This window comes from Larimichthys crocea, chromosome X (assembly GCF_000972845.2).
Source record: "Larimichthys crocea isolate SSNF chromosome X, L_crocea_2.0, whole genome shotgun sequence".
Classification (NCBI taxonomy): Eukaryota; Metazoa; Chordata; class Actinopteri; family Sciaenidae; genus Larimichthys; species Larimichthys crocea.
In genome coordinates this window covers 31,104,655-31,123,676 of record NC_040020.1, presented here as the reverse complement: position 1 = coordinate 31,123,676, position 19,022 = coordinate 31,104,655, and the positions used below count along the sequence as shown (strand labels likewise).

The window sequence follows — 19,022 nt, the reverse complement described above, 5'->3', positions numbered from 1 at the left end:
GAATGCATCAAAACAACCATATGAAAATGATGCCTGGGGTGAACGTGGGTAGTTGTGTGAGTGTGTTCATGGTTCACACTGGTATAACTGTACGCACACAGTGGAAAGAAGTGGAAATAATAGGTATTGTATTTCAACCCCGAGTGCCATGGATTATTCTGCGTCACACAATGGGCACTGCAGGCAGGGAGAGGAGGGTGAATACATTCAAACAACAAATGGTAGATGATTTAGACTTCACAGGCCGAATCAGAAATAGCTGTTTCACCTTGTTTCAAGTCTGTGTGCTAAATTAAGCTAATCAGCTGCTAGCTGCAGCCGCATATTTAGAAACGGATGTACTGCTGAACTGTCTGTTAGGACTATATTATGTAACACTTTTACATATTCATATTTAGAAGACAAAACCATGGCATGTCTCCAATCATTTTAGTTTGCCTTGAAATAATTGATATTGATCATATGGGGTTTGTTTACACCCTGCCTCATCATCTGCCTGCCAGTGCTGTTTTCCCTGTTGTTGTGTTGGTGTAGCTGCAACCCCCGGCTTCAGATATGTAAACGGTAAATGAAATGCAAATGAAGTATCAGGAACTATGGGCACTGAAAGAGCCAAATGGACCTCAAGTGTGGCTACAGAATGTTAGAGGTAAATGATCAGCTTTTATATGGTGCTTTGGTATTTCATTTTGATGATCCTTTAATCCAGGATTATTAAACAGTTACCTGCAGATGAATGCAAAATCTGCCAGCCAGGGACCAAGTAATATTGGTCAATCATGTTTGAGTTGGCTTTGGTTGCTTGCAGGTGAACAAAGCAAAAGACACACACACACACAAATTGGCCGAAAAGTGGTGGAGTCATATGCAGTCACACAAAGCGGCACCCTGGAAGCAGATAGGGGTTAGGTACATTGCTCAAAGGCACCTCGGCAGGGCCCAGAAAGTGAACTGGCACCTCTCCAGCAACCAGTCCACCCTCCATACTTTGACCCATTCTGGACTTGAACCACCCCAGTACCCAAGCCAAACCCCTACAGACTGACCCAGTGATGCCTACATAGGTATATTCTCCACGGTTCCCTCTCAGGTCCACTGCTATTCATTTTAGTATGCTGGCACTGTACAGTATACTCAGTCCCCCTTTTCTCCCCAGTTCATTGTTGATCAAGATCACTTCAAGCAACCGAAATAGATGAAGTAGAGAGTGCTTTGAGGACCAACAATAAGGAGATGGGCTCACAAATGAGCAGCAGAATAAGAATATTTCGGAACTTGAATTTACTACCCACTAACAGAAATTAAAAGGGTAAGCTATTTTGCCCATTCAAAACAGTTTCCTATATTCACAGGATCCATTCAAATCATTTATACAAATGAAGGACATATTTATAAAATGTTGTGTTGTTTGCCTTTATTTATTCTTTATTTATTCAAGGACCTGCATGCTTTTTTGCTAAATCCATGTAGAAAATCTTCACATTCAGTTCTTTCAGTACGAAATAAAATACTTGAAAGGCCAAGTATCACTTAATGGATAAGATTTTAGAATTAGTTCCATTAGTTACATAAGTAACACAATCAGTATAGTACATTGTACTGAAAACTCTAAATCTTTATGCTCAGCTTAAAATGATAACCTCTAATCTATGACTTTCTTTGACCTCTATCAGCAAATTGGCAGGTCACCGGTAGTTACAGCAATCATCAGTTGAAACAAAAAACCTTTGAAATAGACCAAGTCAGAACAGACTAGTGACACATATGTGGCTAATGATACAACTCAAATATCTGACACATTGTGTTGTGAAATTTGGCAGTCTTTTGTATCACTTTTGCTTAAGAAACAAATATGATTCAGACAGCGAGTATGTTCGTCAGGGGGGAGGGAGGGGTCTTTAAATTTCTTTTGGTTCCACCTCCAAAGTCTGTCATAAGCTCCTGCATGTGTCCCACCTACTCCGCGCTGCAAGGGCTGCCATATGCTTTTTGACTCTGTCTAGGTTTATGTTTTTGTTGTTGTTTTCGTACACTGCGGTATTTATATTCTGTTTGCCCACCATATCCTGCCCCCCACGGACACCTTGGCCTGTTGTGTGAGGTTTCCATGCCAACTCTCACTCCAGGCAGCAGCCCTAATTGGCCAACAACTATATCACAGTGAGAAAAATGAGAAAGAAATATATACAAGACTGATAACAACAAAAGTTATTCATCCACGTATTTTGCCTTAAGACACAAATCAAGACTCTGCGTACAGATATGAAGTGACTTAATCATTTATTTTTTTCATTTCTCATATATTACTGTATCTCATTTTTCCATGTCTTGTGGCTTCACTATTTTATTTATTAGACTATGTACAGTATGTGTGTGTGTGACTAAGATCAAGTGTAACTCCATGCACACTGATCTACTTGCCATACACCTTGAATAAAAGCTACTATCCAATATACTTTGCTGTGCACAATGCTAACCTTGATGCCATCAACTCAAACTAAAATCGGATCCAGCAGCTCCTTGCACAAACTAATTATTTGCATTTATGAGAGTTATTAAAACAAAGTCCATTTTGGGACAGAATTTTCAACCATGTTTGATCACTCCACAGCAGCGAAATGCAGGGTACATACTCATTATGCCTACTTGGCACGCCTCCAGGGTAGTATGAGTTTGTGTGTGTGTGAGCAATTCCTGTAAATGTAGTTTCCATGAAGACTTTGAAAGTTATTGTCATTGTCATGCTATTTTCTCCCACACACTCTGCACTTACTATTATTATTATTATTATTATTATTATTATTATTGCTGTTGTTTAATATTTTTACTCTCTTACAAAATAAATGTTATTTGAATTATCCTATATCAGAGCAAACAGACCCCTAAAAACCTATTAATTAAGCTGTCCATTGATGTGCTGTAGATGCAGCAATTACAATTACATTGGCTAAGATCGACAATGGCAGGACACATTTGCACACGCCCAACTCTTGTTTGTCACTGTCAGATTGATCTCAGCCATACATAGATCAGCCATAGTGCATTGTCAGGACCAATTAAGGAAGGGTCACAGAAACCTTCTGGTGATGAGTCAGTTGGGATCAATGGGAGCGAGCACACGGACAAATCTTACTGAATCACATGTTACATGTGGTAGGTTCTTGGTATGTTGCTCCAGTTTGTCCTGGGTTTGATGCAGATTCAAGCCACATGAAAAAGGTGGGCTGTGACAAACATAAAAGTAATGTAAGAGATAGAGAGAATGGAAACAAGGCCAATTAGAAGCCAAGGAGGAAAAACAAAGGAAAAAGAAAAACATGGCTGCTAGTAAAAGATGGTCTAGCCAGGAAGTAAGATACAAAATTAAAAGTTTATTAATGTGAAACACTATAAAAAGGAGATCAGATTCTTCATCTGTTCATCCCCCTTTCTACCAGATGCCACGTACAAGATTGCACAGATTCAATTTTGATGACAGTTTTAGAAAATAATGTAACACTCAAGATGCTATAGTTTCGTGTGAAAACAGGGTTTCTTGATTAAACCAGGGACTATAATGTACTGTAATAATATTTGCATGCAGCAACATTGAGAACAGTTGCCTTGCTGAGTGAGAATGTACAACAGAAAAACAAAAGAGCAAAATAAAAGAAAGGATGAGAAGTGGAGGGAAGACTGTTGAATTTAAAATGAAACATGCTGATAATCTGCTGGCTGCTGAGACAATGTTTCAACGGAGAATATGGCTTTTTGCAAACAGAGCAAAACGAGAGACCAGAACAGCTATAAAACAGAAACATAGTGATAGGAGCAAGCCGAGAGGAGCGAAAGAAGGTGGGGAATTCAAAGTCTGCATGCTGCTAATCTCCTTGGTGATGTGCTGTTGTATGAGCCGGGACCCTATTCCTTTGACAAAGCAGACGAATAACAGAAACAGGGAAGACGAGACAAAGACGATGGAAGAAAATAAAAGGAGAAAGATGGCTCAAGTTCAAAGTAAAATGGATGGATAGAGATATTAAGAGAAGCCTTCAGTATCTCTCCTCATCTGTCCCGTCTTTGCATTTTACTGTATTTTTAATCCCTGTCTTGCTCATCATCCCCGTCTCCTTTCTCTTGTCCTGTTCTAAAACACTTATACATTACTAAACAGGCTCAGAATAAAATCCCTTTCTTCTCCTTCCCTGCCTCCCACCCATTTTATGTCTGTCTCAACATCAGGGGGTGCGTTGGCTGCATTAAATGCTTCTTTTTATCCTTTTGAGTCATCTGTTTTGATGTGCTCCGAGGTCGCCAAAATGGCTACGCATGTGCCTTCCCCTAACCACCACCATCCTCCTTCCTCCGACTCCTCCATCCTTCGTCTCTCCAGTTTTTTTTTTCTTTTTGTGCCTCCATCATCATCAATCCCAGCTGTCGGCAGCTGATCCTATGATCATGAGGCAGAGCTAAATAGGCAGTGCTGGTGTGTTGGTTAATGGTATCGTGGTGAGATGGGTTTTATATGGCGGGGGTGGATAAGAGGAAGCCTATGGGCTGACGGGCGATTTGGCTCATTTAGATGCATCAAATTCTTTCACAGGGATATGATGAGCCTGTGCAATAGATAAGTGACTGTATGTTGTGTATTTGAGACGTTCTCATGGCACCAAAGGAGTAGCCTTATAACTGTGTGGTAGCCATTGCTGTGTCTCCATTTAATTCACACATACTGTGTATGATAATTATTCCCACACAATCAACAGGGTCTTCATAACGCCACAGAAGAACAACCGAGAAGCCGTTAAGATGCGAGGCTTGTAACGCACCATTAAAGCACAATGCTTCAATTTGCAATGTCTAAACAACTCAGATAAAAGACGGTTATCACACGTGGTGATGTTTTCAGTCCTCGATTAATGACTTGTAGAAAATGGATTCACTGAAATAATTGCTCAGTGCTCAAGACAACGGCAATAATGTTTTGTTTTTTTCTTCCGCTTTAAGAAAACTATTACATTTCACAAATTAAGAATCTCTGGCTGCCTCTTTGCACCTCTCAGGAAGAATTGGGATTTTCCAAATAAGTGCATGATGATAACAGAGCTGATGGGCCATAACCTCACATAACATTACATTTTTACGTAACACTGTTACACTGCTAATATAGTTTGCTTGTTGACTGTGCAAAAGAAGTTTAAAAAATAAAGAAAACAAATACAGAGGCAATGGACTTACTTAAATGACACTACTTAACACAACTAATAAACTGATTATTTTTTGAGTACAATATATATATTGTACGTATATTGTTTCCTGGAAATAGCCACAACACTGCACTGAGGTTGATTGACAAAGGTTTTATAAAAGCGGATGTGCTGTGTTGCATGTCCCCCAAATTCCACATTGCGTGTGCGCTGCCGTCATTACAGCAATACACGGCCGTTCTAGTCAATGTTTCAAACCCCACCAGGTCCACTGCAGTCCATTTTAGAAGCATCCCAGAAATGGGCCTCTACACGGGTCCGCGGGGAATACGCGGCTGTCCCATTTTTGACAACGCTGCAAACAGCCCGCATCGATTTACACACAGCAGCTTAAGCTGGCCGGAAGCCAGACACAGAAACAGCATAGAGAATCCGGTAGATTTTCAAAATAAAACATCTTTTGCAAACTGCCAGATGTAAAAACAGACAAAAGCTAAACAAATTAACCGTGTGCCATATTTACACAGGTAAAAGCAAAACATAAATAAAAAGCATAAAATGACCAAATCTGAGCAAGTAAACAAAGTCTGACGGGCTAAACGCTCCATCCCTGAAACGGTTTGGAGTTGCGTAGAGGACGGACCAAAAGTGTCACGGCTGTGATGTGACAGAGACGTGCCTGGTGGGGTTTCGGGGTAAGCAGTGACTGACTCACACTATCTGGGGTTTACTGTAGCTGCATGCTCTGGTTCCCTACACATACTCACTGCACTGGCACTACCCCGACATCCAGCAGACTCTAATTTACCTGCTTCTTTGAGGGGTTTTGGCCTCTAGTTTAGTCTTCAGCAAATCAAGTACATTAACACTTGGATTGTGGTCAAGTGACTGACTTGGCCAGTTTAGACTGCACTGTTTGTCCATAAAAATGCTTACCTTGTCTGTATGTTCACTGTCCTCCTGCATTGTTCTGAAATTGGGGGACTATGTACAAAAAAGCCACATATTCTACACTGTTAAGCCAGTTATGAATGATGCAACATTGAAACTGCATATTTATGAGAATCCTTAGTCAGCAATTTAACTTTCACCCCATATGGTCCAATAATATAGAGACAGAACTGTAAAAAATGTGCCATTGTCATATACTGTACACCTTTTCCCCCATGCTTGATTCTTATTTACCCATTTTTCATCCGCTGAGCAGACTATTTGTTTTTCTTGCAGTACTTTGTTCAGCCTTTTTTCCTTCAACATCTTAAGAGCTATGCTGCTGAAAGGACAGCTGGTTGTGAGGAAAGCTTTGGTCATAGCCATGTTTGTTTTAGTAGTTTTTGATTTGATGGATGGACGCTTCTTTAGCACTGCAGCTGATGTGTTGCTTCTGGTGTGAATTCAGAGGCTGGTCTTACATAGTTGTATTTCAGCTTATATTTATTCAGGCTGACTAAGCATGCTTACTGATTTGCAAGTGGTGAGTGAACATTTCCACTAGAGCTATTGGCTGGATTAAATGTCTCTCAGAGGAAATTTTTAATAGTTTTTTCCCAAGCTGATTTTCCACATCATGTTTTAGTTTAAATGATAAGTGAGCCTGTTTGTTTGCGTGCACGGACAAGCTTGTCATCGATCCAGGTGACAAAGATGAGCTCAGTGTTGCATCTGTGTGTGCTCCTGTTAAACAGCGTGCGGTTGTGACTTTGTCCCCACTGACAAACCAGTCAACTAGCATGGAGCTGTCGGGCTGAAGGAATTTCAACATGCGGGTTAGAGTTGTGCACTGTGGGTAGTGGCAGTAACAGTGGGTTCTGGCTGTGTGGCGGTCATCCGAATGTCATCCACACACCCACTCAGACGAAGACAACAGGAGATTGGACGGTACAAGCGTGCAACGAGAAGAGAGTCAGAACGAACGGGAGAGAGAGAGACGGGATGCGGAAGGGCGTGGGAGAAGAGGAGAAGAAGTGGTCATTAGGAGAAAAGAAAGTCATGAGACTGGAGGCAGATGAGAGAAACAGTGAGAAGAAGCACAACTCAGGCTTAGATGAAAGAGAGGGAGAGACAGTCGAAGCCAGCAGGGAGGAGAAGAAAGCAGTTAGGATGTGCATTAAACAGATATAATTTGATGTGCAGTGAGAAAAAGAGAAAATGGGGGGAAAAAGGAAAGGAAAATGAGAGAAAGAGACTATGTGGTTGCCAGGGACAACAGATTAACGGGAAACATGCAGTCACCCACTCAACCGCCCCCCCACCTCCACCCTCCTTGCTTTGTGGATCTACGTTTGATCCTCCTTCACCTTTAAAGTCTCCCTCCACTGCTCCTCCTCCTCCTCCTCAGAGCATCGCCTGTTATCTGTTAATGCTCTCATTCTCCTTCCCTACCTGCATTTATGTGTGAGCTCATACTATGCGTCCCTGAGAGTGTGTGTGTGTGTGTGTGTGTGTGTGTGTGTGTGTTTGTCCTCTTTCTCATCTTACACAGTCCGTCTACCTCCTCCACTCATTGCCAACTCTCTGCCGTAGCTGCTCTCTCACTCTCCTTCATACTAACCCCCTCTTCTTCCTCTTCTTCCTCTTACTTCCCTCTCTCTCATTAGCTCTGTAGGTTACATTTTCCTCTTTCTTCAAAGTGAACTCAAGGGAGTGGAGGGAGCTTAAAGCATAATTCTGGTTTACTACAACATGGGCCATACATTTGTAGCATTGGCCAACATTCTTATATTAATATTGCAACATCACCGAAAAGAGCTTTGACGCGGCTGAAACCTGAGTAGTCAGATTAACTGGGCTATAAACAAACACTTCATTAGCTATACTCATTTGGAAAATGAGGGTTAATGGTAATACAAGTAAGAGTTGTCCATGGACTCCATTGTAAACATCCATCATTGTGTATAGAACAACTGTGTGGTTTAACTTCGACAATTAGTATTCGATATTCAAATTCAGCCTTCATTATGATACTGAACACTTATTATATCTTGGAGTCCTGTGTATTCCCTAGTTAACCAGTTTGCACAGATTAATGCACACGGCAAAACATTTCTACGATTCAACTAAAATGTCAATTTTGGATAATTGGACCAAAGAGATTTTTCTTTTCAGTGGCCTCACAGGCTTTGTGTCACCAAATGAAAAAAGAAACATAAGGATCCAGCTCACATTATGCCAGTTCATTATCAGTTTAGATGCTCAGCCAATTAGGAGTGTTTTAAATACAGAACCCACTCATTTGATTTGATTCGCTGACAGACTATACAAAAAGTTTTAGAACTGAGATGAATTTGTTATAAAAAATAAAAAAAATAAACTAATTGAACATTTGGTCGCCGGATGTGGCTGAATTTAAATTATTCTTAGTTTGTGCCATTTGGATTTGCACAGGCACAGACCATTGCTATTTTGCATATATGAGGACTTAACGCCTCATCTCTTCTTGGTAAATTATTTATTAGCTCTCTGTGTCAATCCATCTCTGTCTAACAGGCAGCCTTCACTTCTTAAGTCTCTGACTCTTCATTCATCCCCAGACTTCATTTACCTTTTCCCCTCTTGTCCTTCACTGTCCACCCTCCCTTCCTTCCCTGCCATATCTCACTACTTCTCTTCTTCTCTTGCTTGATGGATTATGGCCTCAAGCTTTCTGTTGGGCACTGCAGTGGATCAAAACATAATTTTCGCCCATTTATTTTGGCCCGAATCTACACTCTCTACTCACTCCTCTGCTCTGTTCAGAGAAAGCTGGCCTGGCTTTCAAATAATACCCTTTCTGTCACCTTTCTCTCTTCTCTCACTTATTAACGGCGTCTTTTAATTTGCTGTTTAAAACACTTCCTCTTGTGTCTGAGCCTTGATAAAGCTTCTTTTGTTGTTCAGTTCCTTTTTTTTCAAAGCATATCTTTCGGTTTTCAGTTAAACCAAAGACATGAAGTCATTTTCTCTATCACTCACTACATTTTTTTTTTCTTTGCCACCTCCCACCCTGTGCTTTCATATTTATGCCACCTCCACACATTCTCGAGACCATCATGAGGTTACAGTCAGTAACCTCCTGTTTCTGACATTTAACGTTGTTCTCTGCATCTGCCAACCCATCCTCCCTCTTATTCCTTCCTTTTTTCTTTCATTTTTCTCTCTATAACACACACGTTCCCGTCGACCCTCTCTGATCTAACCTTTACCTAAAGCCAGAGGATTTACATGCAGAAGAAGAAAAAAGGTCTTCAGCCCTGTTCTCTCTTGAAACCACTTAATATCTCTCAAATGCTGCCATGGCCCCGCCCCTTTTATACCAAACGGATTGGCGCTGACCCGTGTCATTGTGCTCTGACATTTGAGGTGGCCAAGTGCATTTCTTCTTATACATGTATGGATCATGTATATTTGTTCTTCTGGAATGTAATTGTCTCCTGGGATGTATTTGTCGTTTAATTTGAAGAACTGTTTGCATTCTGATCAAAAAGTCAAAAGTCCCATGACATAGTATAAGTGGAGTCAGCTTGATTGTCCAAGAGAAGTCTCAGACAGGCATACTTTTAAGTGCCTTGGCTGGAGAGCCAATGCAGAAGTGTGAGGAATACCTTGAAGACCTTTTTTGGTTTATTCAGTCAGTGAGTTTTACAGTCGTGAGTATGATGATATCTTTGTACACCGTGGAGAACTGGATATCACATTCAGTGTACGCTAAAGGCAGAATTTGTTCTGATTACACCTACTAGTCAATTTCATTGGTTTACAGTGCAGTCTTTAATTAGAAAACTTTTTTTTTTAATTTAATACAGTTAGGTTTCAGAGATATCACACAGGTGAAGTTCAGTTCACTTGACATTATTACTGGTGTGCTTTAACCACAGTTTCCACTCTGTTAATCAGATTTTACTGCACATATTGCAGCTTAATTGTACAAAAGAACATATTACAATTGATGTCCCCTTTGGTATAGTGGGGAAATAATCTGTCACATTCTCACATGATTATACAGGGGCACTATGGGCAATGTTACTGTAATCATAGGCAATCATCTGCTGTGTGTGGTGTCCACTTTCTCAGATATGTATAGTTTAGCGTGCTTCTTTTTCACTGTCAAAGGTAAAAAGGAAATCTGCAAATGTTGATGGAAATAAATGATCTATACCTCCTATAGGTGGTACATCCTCTTTGTAGGTTTTAATGATCCTAAAGTCTGTTCCTGCTTAAAATTAGAAAGCAGTGAATTTATGTGAAAGGTGAAGCTGTCTTCTCTGCCTGTTTATCAGTCAAACACAGATACAGTACCTGCATACATAATCAGACACAATCTAGTTATAATCTGGTATGGAATTTGCTAATAAATATTAGGAAGTATCGGACCAAACAACATTTTTCAATCAGGAAAAGGTCACTGGGTATGTGCACTGAATCAAGCCTGTCTGGTTAATTTAAGTTTGCATTGATTTGATCTTTATCTACATCTCCTGCTTAGTAAAAAGTAATTTCAAGTTTTATTAACACCTTGTTGCCTCTCCTTTCTCCTTTTCTCCTTTTAGCTCTGCTTCTGAGATTTCTTGCTTTGGCCAGTGGAGAAAGAACCGTTTGCTGGGACATCTGTTTCCCTGCTTGAGTGGACAAAAGGGGAATCAGATCCAATTCAACCACAGCACACACAGATGAACAAGACTACAGTTTTAACACCTTCTGGAAAAATATAGCTGAAGATTCATCATTTAAAAGGACACATTCTTGATACATCTAAAGAACTTCGTTGTCACATATTCAAATTCAGTCTGCAGCAGGCTCAGCTGACGCTCGACCCAGTCTGTCCTCGAACGGGCAGGACTTCTCTCCTTTCCTCTCTCTGGAGTTCAGTTAATCTACTAAAGTAGAGGTGAGTGAGTCAATTCACACTGTTCTCTCCAGTATAAAACCCCTTTATATTCTAGTGTAGACCAGCTGTCATTTTGACTCCTATTTTATTCTAGTGAGGCATGGTGTTTCTAATAAGTCCAGTGCTTTGGGCTTGGTTTGACAGGGCAGCCAGCCTTAGCTGATGGCTCACCCACTGAAGCTCTTTTCAGCAAGAGCACTTGACAGTGCCCAATGGCATTTCAGTGCGAAAAGCAGCGGTATGTGAAGGATTTTTTTTTTTATTAAATGGTACGACCAATTCTGGCCAAACTAGCCTGGCTGGAAAAGCGGGATGCCTGTTGCCATAGCAGCAGGTGCTGATCCGTATGCATGACTGGATTTTGGGATGGTGTTCTGAACTGTGCTGAGGAAGAAAAAGCTGTTGAAGACTTCTTAGACTGAATATATTTCTTGGATCTGTCATTTTTGTGGAAACAGATCCGCAGCTTTGACTCAGTGTCAAGGTCAAGTCGAAAGTTTTATGCTGCCATCATACATAATGATGAAATTTGCTGACATTTAGAGGAAACAACAGCATCATATTTTAGCAGCAACCGATAAACTGTAGTTATTTTGGCTTTACTTGAGCATCCTCCGCGTCCTCTACAATTCTGTCTCACTTTAGATATTATGAAAGTGTTCTTGTTTTGAAGACCTTACTGGGTTAAAATCTTTCATCGCAAATGTAGGCTCTGTCCTAGTTCAACAGGGAGGAAAGCAGGCTGCATTATTCTGCTGTAATTCGTTGTTTTTTTCTGTTTTTTTTCAATGTATCATGAATAAATCTGTCATTGCAGTATCCTTTAATTATATTGTAGAGTTGCTGATTAGCACTAAACATAAGAACATAAGATAAAAATCATATATAGATTTCAATGCATGCAGTGTTTCAGTTCATTTCAAGAGCTTATAAGGTGGAAAATCATTGCACTATATTTCTATACCACATAGACGTTAAAAACTCTTAACATTGATAATATAATTAGTCTATCTGATTGATTATAAGCTCAAATCCTGAGCAGCCAAACAAAGAGACAATTTCCAATTTCCAAGAAGTGCATATACCTCATTTAACCAAGATTCAAAACACAAATCTTTTGGTGTTAAATTCAACTACAGACAACCTCTGTGTGCCACTTGCCTCTTCTGTGTGGACATGGTTTGAGAACAGTCACAATGACAGACACAATCTGCTATGCTTTTAATGATGCTAGAAGTATATGATGTGCAATGACAATTACCTACAGATCATTCTGTTGGCGTGCTATGTAAAGCACGCATTTGCAGTTTAAATTGCTCACATTTCACTTAAAAGTATTACGCTCAATTAGTCCACCCACACTCATTTTGGTTAAAAGAGGAAAACATTTCGATAAACAACTATTTTGGTGTGAAGTGTTCAACGGTTCTATGTTTCTATTCATAGAGATTTACATTTTCAGCATATTTATATATACTTCTTTCCAGTTTTAATTCTGTTGTGTTTGTCAACCGATGTGTTTGCTTAGAAATATGGTAAACACATATTAAATCAAATTAGTTAGAGCTTTAGTTATTATGTGAAACTGCAGCTTCTAATTTACATTTTTAAAGTTAAAAAGACACCTACAAAAGCTCCATGAGGCTGAAAAAAAATACTTTGTCTCTTTCTTTCTCAGACAGCTTATCTGTTAAAAACCTTCTGGTCTATTTTGAATTTCCGTATTCTCTGTCATTCATTTAATGCCTTCCTAATATAACTGTTTAAAAACATGTTAAAATTTAAACACCTAACATTATTTAACAATGTACTGTACTCAATATGCCGCCTCATGCCGTGTTCAACTCATGACAAACTGTCAACAGTTTTCTCTTGGACATTTCTCATCAGATTTTGATGCAACCGGATAGAAATGCTTGCAGTTGTGAAACTCTGAGATACATTTCAAGTCTCTTTAAAGCGCTGAAATGTGTTTTCATTTGCTGATGGGTGTATGGTGGCAACTAGGAGAAGTGTAATAAAGACCTTCCATACCAACATGGCCAGCTGCACGTTTAAACCCTCTTGATACTGATCATCTGCCTCATGCACTTTTTGAGAAATCAGAATATTCTCAAAGTTTATGCAGTAAGTACCTTCAGTATGGCTATTTAGTTGAGACCAACAAACTACTTGCAGTTTGTCGGTCTGCAGCATTCTGAAAGCTGACAGTTTACAGCCATATGACTAGATGAGAGTATATCATCTCCATAGCAACAACTCTTTGTACTTCTGTTATAACTGCTTTTTTTTGTTTTTGTTTTGTATCTTGGTATAATTTGCAGTGTCTGAACATGAATGAGTCATAGTCATGGTGAGTTACTTGGTACTGCTGCATTTCCAGTGTTGATGAAACAGCTAAAAAACATAAAAGATGAGAGAAATTTACAAAAACTTCCAAGTCAGTCAAATCTGGTGGTGAATCCAGCAAAGAGCTGATAAAGCAAACTGTAAGTTCAAGCATTTTACTGCTGGGTTTAGGCATTGCTTCATGCTATTTATTTATTTATTTATTTATTTATTTATTTATCGTTAAGGGGATTCTTTCTCTCCTTTGCCCAAAATGACCAGCTGATTGACTCCAAAACTGTTTTGTCCCACTGTGAATCTTTGGTCTAAACTGGGCTTAAATGCAGAAGAACATTACAACATTACGTTACAGTCAGGTGTGGTTCATGGTTAAAAGGTGTTGCTATAAATTCCTAGATAAGCCCTGGTTTTAACATGTGAGTGATGGTGGTAATAAGTGGGACTTGACATGGAAGAGTTGGCACCTAATATAATCAGCCTTCAAGCTGTTTAAAACTGTTGTTAAAAAGTGACAACAGAATGGGTTTTACATTGTTCTTATGAAGTCAGATTTTCTACTACAAAGTCATGAATCAAAAGTTGTTCCTAACATAAAATCCTATCACAAAAAGGAATCTCACTTGAATCGTTTGACATATTTATGAACAAGTAATTTAGTTTTGTACCAAGGGGGCTCTCAGTGTTTCACACAGCTCTGAATGTTACTTGGCCATAAAATTGGGACCATTTTACTTCAGTCAATGAGATTTTTCTGCCTGAGCTACTCTGCCTTTTAGAAATGTTGCTGTGACAAAAACATCCCTGTTTTTTTTATTTTTATTTTAAGAGGTTGTTAAAATATGTTGGTTGAACATTGCACTTTGGACAGACTAAACACAACAGGAGTTTGCATTTACATGGGATATTTTTTTCTTGCTCTGTTGACTGTGGTTTTAACTGCAGTTCACAGTATTCTGTTGGAGTTCACAATGGGTGTATTTTTTTTCCCATCATTGTACTCTCTGTTGTAATTTGTGCGCTCTGCAGAACTGAAAACATATGAAAGTGCATATTTCACATAGCAACTGTAATGAAGCCAGTCGTGGAGCTTGTACCAGCTCCCTGGGAAGCATATGAATCTATTTTATGTTTTTGAACTCCTGCATAATTTCGTTCTCACAGCCAGCCGTGCCTATAACTTTTGGTGTACCTCCAGCTTTTTTTGTCACTTCCTGCATAACAGATTGCAGCAGCATTGCATTTATAAATCAATCCCTGTTGAGTGACCCTGCTTCATGACACACTGTTTAGACTCTCTAGCTTGTTGGTCCTAAGTTCAACTAGCAAAAATCGGTCCTCATACACCAGAGAGTCATTTGAATGATGCATGCATGAGGCATTTGGGTGTTTTAATGTATCATATGAATATTATAACAACATGCATCCTTGTAATGTTGGTCATTATCCTGATGAAATCTGAGATTTACTGCCTCATTAAGTTGAATGGGACTATTTTGTGTCAAAGACATCTGGCATAGGCAATAAATTTACTGAAATTTCTTTCACTGGAAAAAAAAAAACCTAAACTTAATCGGTCAGTTTTCCTCATCAGAAGTGGCTAATGGTGTGGCTCGGCTCATACGTATCTGAACTGCAGGGCAGAGGAGTGTGATCTGCTCTATCTTTTTTAGTATGCAGCTTGTTGGTGTGATCCTGACATGACTTGATTAAATGGTTTATCCTCCTGGAGCCTGAGGTTGGTTTGCGCAGTCTTCACCTTGAGCAGCACACAACACATCACCATTCATCTGTCACATCTGTGTGTGTGTGTGTGTGTGTGTGTGTGTGTGTGCGTGTGTGTTAAGTCTGGATGCATTTACATTGACTGTAGGCTAACCGGTAGAATTGGGTTGGAATGTATGTGTGTGCCAAGGTGTGTGCATGGCTGGCTGCAAGACTGGTTTGTGAGTGTGAATGTGTGTGCGTGTGGAGAAATTGTCCTTGGTGTTCACAGTATATCTCTCTCGGTGTGTGAGGGGATAAATATGGGTGTGTTTGTGCTGAACGTGTGAACTTACAGTCGGTTTGTGAGGTCTGTGTTTGTGTGAGACAGTACGATGGGCTAGTGTGTGTGTTGATGTGAGACCACTTTGATTTTGTTATGTGTAAAAGACACAGATTATATTTGAGTGTGCATGTGTGGGCAAATGTGTGTGTGTGTGTAAGAAAGAAGTCAAGACCACCTCCCAACGCCTTGCTGTTCACTTCACATCCTCCTGATCACCATGGTGATGATTTGGGAAGAAATAACTGGAGATTTTGGACTATGAGTGTGTGCACATGTACATGCTTTTGTGCATTATTGCAACCTCTGGAGCATTTTACACCTTTCCACTTACTATAATAAGCCACTTTCTCTCAGACGTTTCATTCTGCCTAATTTTGAGTACTAAATCTTAATTTCAAGTGTAGAATGATGCATCTTTAACTGCTACTGTTTGTCTCAAGTTGAATGATGGGTTTAGAAACCTCTGAGTGATATAATGTCACTGAAGGACAGTCGGGAACCTCTGAGTTATAGATCCAGAAGTTGAATGTAGGTCTTTGAGTCCCTTGGGTAATGCATCTTCACTTCACTGATAGATTAACAAATCAGCTAATTTGACTAACAAATCGATCAAAGCAGTGAAGAATTGCATCCACTTAATTGGAACAGGCTTTAGATCTCGGCACGACTTAAGAACAAAGGCTATAAAATAGATGTAATCATGCTACTTTCTCTCCGTGCCTTTGCATCTCTGTTATTTTATTTCCTTGTACCTGTGTGTGTGTGTGTGTGTGTGTGTGTGTATTGGTTACACTCCTGCATTCATCACTGACTGCTTCTAATGTTGGTGGTACATCATTTTAAGCTTATCGACTGTTACAATCGTCGCAAGTCAGACTGAATAAAAGCAGCTACTAAACGTATAGGCTGCAAATTTTGTGTGTGTGTGTGCGTGTGTGTGCTCGCTTTAAAAGCCAGTGTTTGGAGAATTGTGGCGCAGTATTTGACTAGGCATGCTCAACATTAAACCCCCAGGAGGTCGCACTAATCTGTTTCATCACCTTCTCATCTCACCGTCCCTCAATCCATCCAATATTTCCTTCCCACTCTTCCTCTCCATTCTGCCGGTCTGGAGTGCCAGGTTCTACCATGGGTGTTTGAACACAGGGAGGGGCTATGGACGGCTGCCAAACACTCCCCACGCAACCTTACCGCAACCCGCACACATAGACACACTTGACATGAGCCAAATTTCATCAGGAGGCTCTGCTCGCTTGGCTTCCTCTCTCTTGTTGCCCCTTCACCTGGGATGTTCCCTTTTCCTCTGGACCCTTGTGGCGAGGTCCAGGTGGAACCGGGGAGCTACAGTTCAGCCACCATGCAATCGACCCACACATCCTGGGTACCCTCCTGCCATGTGGAGTGCCTATTGGGATGGAGGTAAGGCGGTACAGAGGGAAGAAGAGCAGTGTGCATTAGCCATGCTAATCTCATTAGAGTTGCCGTGATTGAATCCTGTAGGAATCTGCTGCCGTTGCCAAGAGAAACCAAGTAGCTTGTATATTATTAAAGGGTCTGCTCTTTCACAGGGGATGTAGAGGTTGGGGAAGGGAAGCTAGGATGAAATGGACAGAAAGGGAGACAGACAGAAATAATGAAAGTGAATGAAGGAAAGTGTAAAAAAAGATAAAAATTAGATGAGGTACACACAGAAAGAATCATATTTAAATTCCAGAAATTGAGAAAATGAAGATGGGCTCCACTATTACCCCAAAACTAAATATATAAAAGGCAGTGGAGAGTGAAAACAGGAGCAAGTTGGAGAGAGATGAGAGAAACTGATAAAAAACAAATTAAAACTAGCTTAGCGCCCTAAAATAGATACAATGGGTAAAAAAAAAAAAAAAAAAAGACATCATCTTTAATTGCTCAATTCCAGCAGTGACAACAAATTCTACTCCTGTAACCTGAAGAATGGGCTCACCCAAAATGAAACAATCTAAAGTTGCAAAATTAAACGAACAACCTTATCAGGAAAGAAGGGACACAAGCATTTAAACAATAGCAGAGACATGTGAAATGGAAAGAAGCAGTGTCACAGAGCAACAAGTACAGTTGGCGTCTGCTCCTGACGAGTATCGATTATGTTTGAGACAAAATGAGGATTAGAAGAAAAAGGAGAATAACTGATTTAATTGAGAGATGTGCATTATGTGAATTATAAAACATTTTCAGGTATTTTTCTCACTTTTTATGTTTTATCTTTCTCCCTGTCCCCCCCATCACTTTATGGCAGGTCTGCCCTTTTACAGCCTCCGATTTGGAACCACAGTACAAGATATTTTTTGAAGCCTCACTAGACAGTGTCCTTGTAAACTTGTGACTGTCCAAACAAGACCATAGCCTCCCCCACCTCCTCCTCCACATGTCTCATCCTTCCTTCCCGGTGTTTTCATCTTCAAAACAACCACCCCTACTCTTTCTTTCCTGTCTGCTGTTGATCAACCTCCTATCTGATCTTTCTTACCTCCTTGACCTTCTTCCATGCCCCTCTAAAATCTGTTCTCCGCCCTCTTTCCTCATTTCTCTCTAACTAATTTGTTCCCTGCTTGCGTCCCCAACTCTCTCTCTTCTCTGCCTCTCCCAGAGGAGTTCCATCTTGTTTTTGCTGATGCTCCAGTGACTTCTAACCCTTGGGTTTTGAAATCATTGTCTTAGCAGACTGTTGTTTTACTGTCTGTGGTTCGTTGGTGTCTGGGACCCCGACAGCTTCACAAACTGTGGCATCTCAGTCGGAGAAGTTGTGTGTGTGCATGTCTCTGTGGGACTTAGAGGAAACGTTAAGTGAAGTGACACTTTATAAGCTTACTGTTTGTTGTGATATATCTCATTAAAGACCAAGAGTCAAACTCTCTTAATAAGAAAATCTAATGGCTTCCTGCCTGCCCAAATCCTCCTCCCAATTATCCCCCTGTTTTGTTCTGTGCCATTATTCAAAGAACCTAGCGTACATTTGCTTAATGGTGTGTTTGTTTAAATTCTGATATTCTATAAACCTAACTGACAGTTTGACTTTTTATCAAACTGACTTCACTAGATAGAGACTGTGAAACTTGAAGTTGTAATATATAAAATGGGGTACAGCAACTAAAAATATGTAGTCAGTATTAGACACACACTCTACTTTTGTTTTTACTATTACGTCTGTATTATAAATGCAAGTATTGATAACACCAATGCTTATTGGGATTCATACTACAGCATGCATGCTCATGCTGTCTGTTTTCTTACAAAGATTTATTATTGTGCTTCAATGGAGAGTTAAAAAAAGATAGAGATATCTTCATATATCCACACATTCTTACCCTTGTCAAAACTTGCGGCCTATGCTACACACAATGCAAATCGCCTGCCGACACTTGCAGATTTAAAGTAGCCTTCAGCTTCTAGCCTCAAGCAGAGTTGAAAAGCGGTCTACATTAAGCTCACTTTCTCTTAAGCCAGAAATCACACCAAGTTGCCAGCAAAACCACTGTTTTCCTACGGTTTGACCCTCCGTGCGTGTGCACTCTCCTACTGTATTGTTTTTTTCCTAGCA

General features: G+C 40.1%; 1 protein-coding gene across 1 annotated transcript in view; it reads left to right on the top strand.

Moving 5' to 3' along the window:
- The window catches only part of LOC104925305 (protein phosphatase 1 regulatory subunit 29), a 208,862-nt gene that overhangs the window by 42,778 nt on the left and 147,062 nt on the right, over positions 1–19,022 (top strand). The window contains exon 2 of the mRNA XM_027282861.1: positions 10,712–11,049. The gene's annotated coding sequence lies outside the window, so the exon portion shown is untranslated. The remainder of the gene's footprint in view (positions 1–10,711; positions 11,050–19,022) is intronic.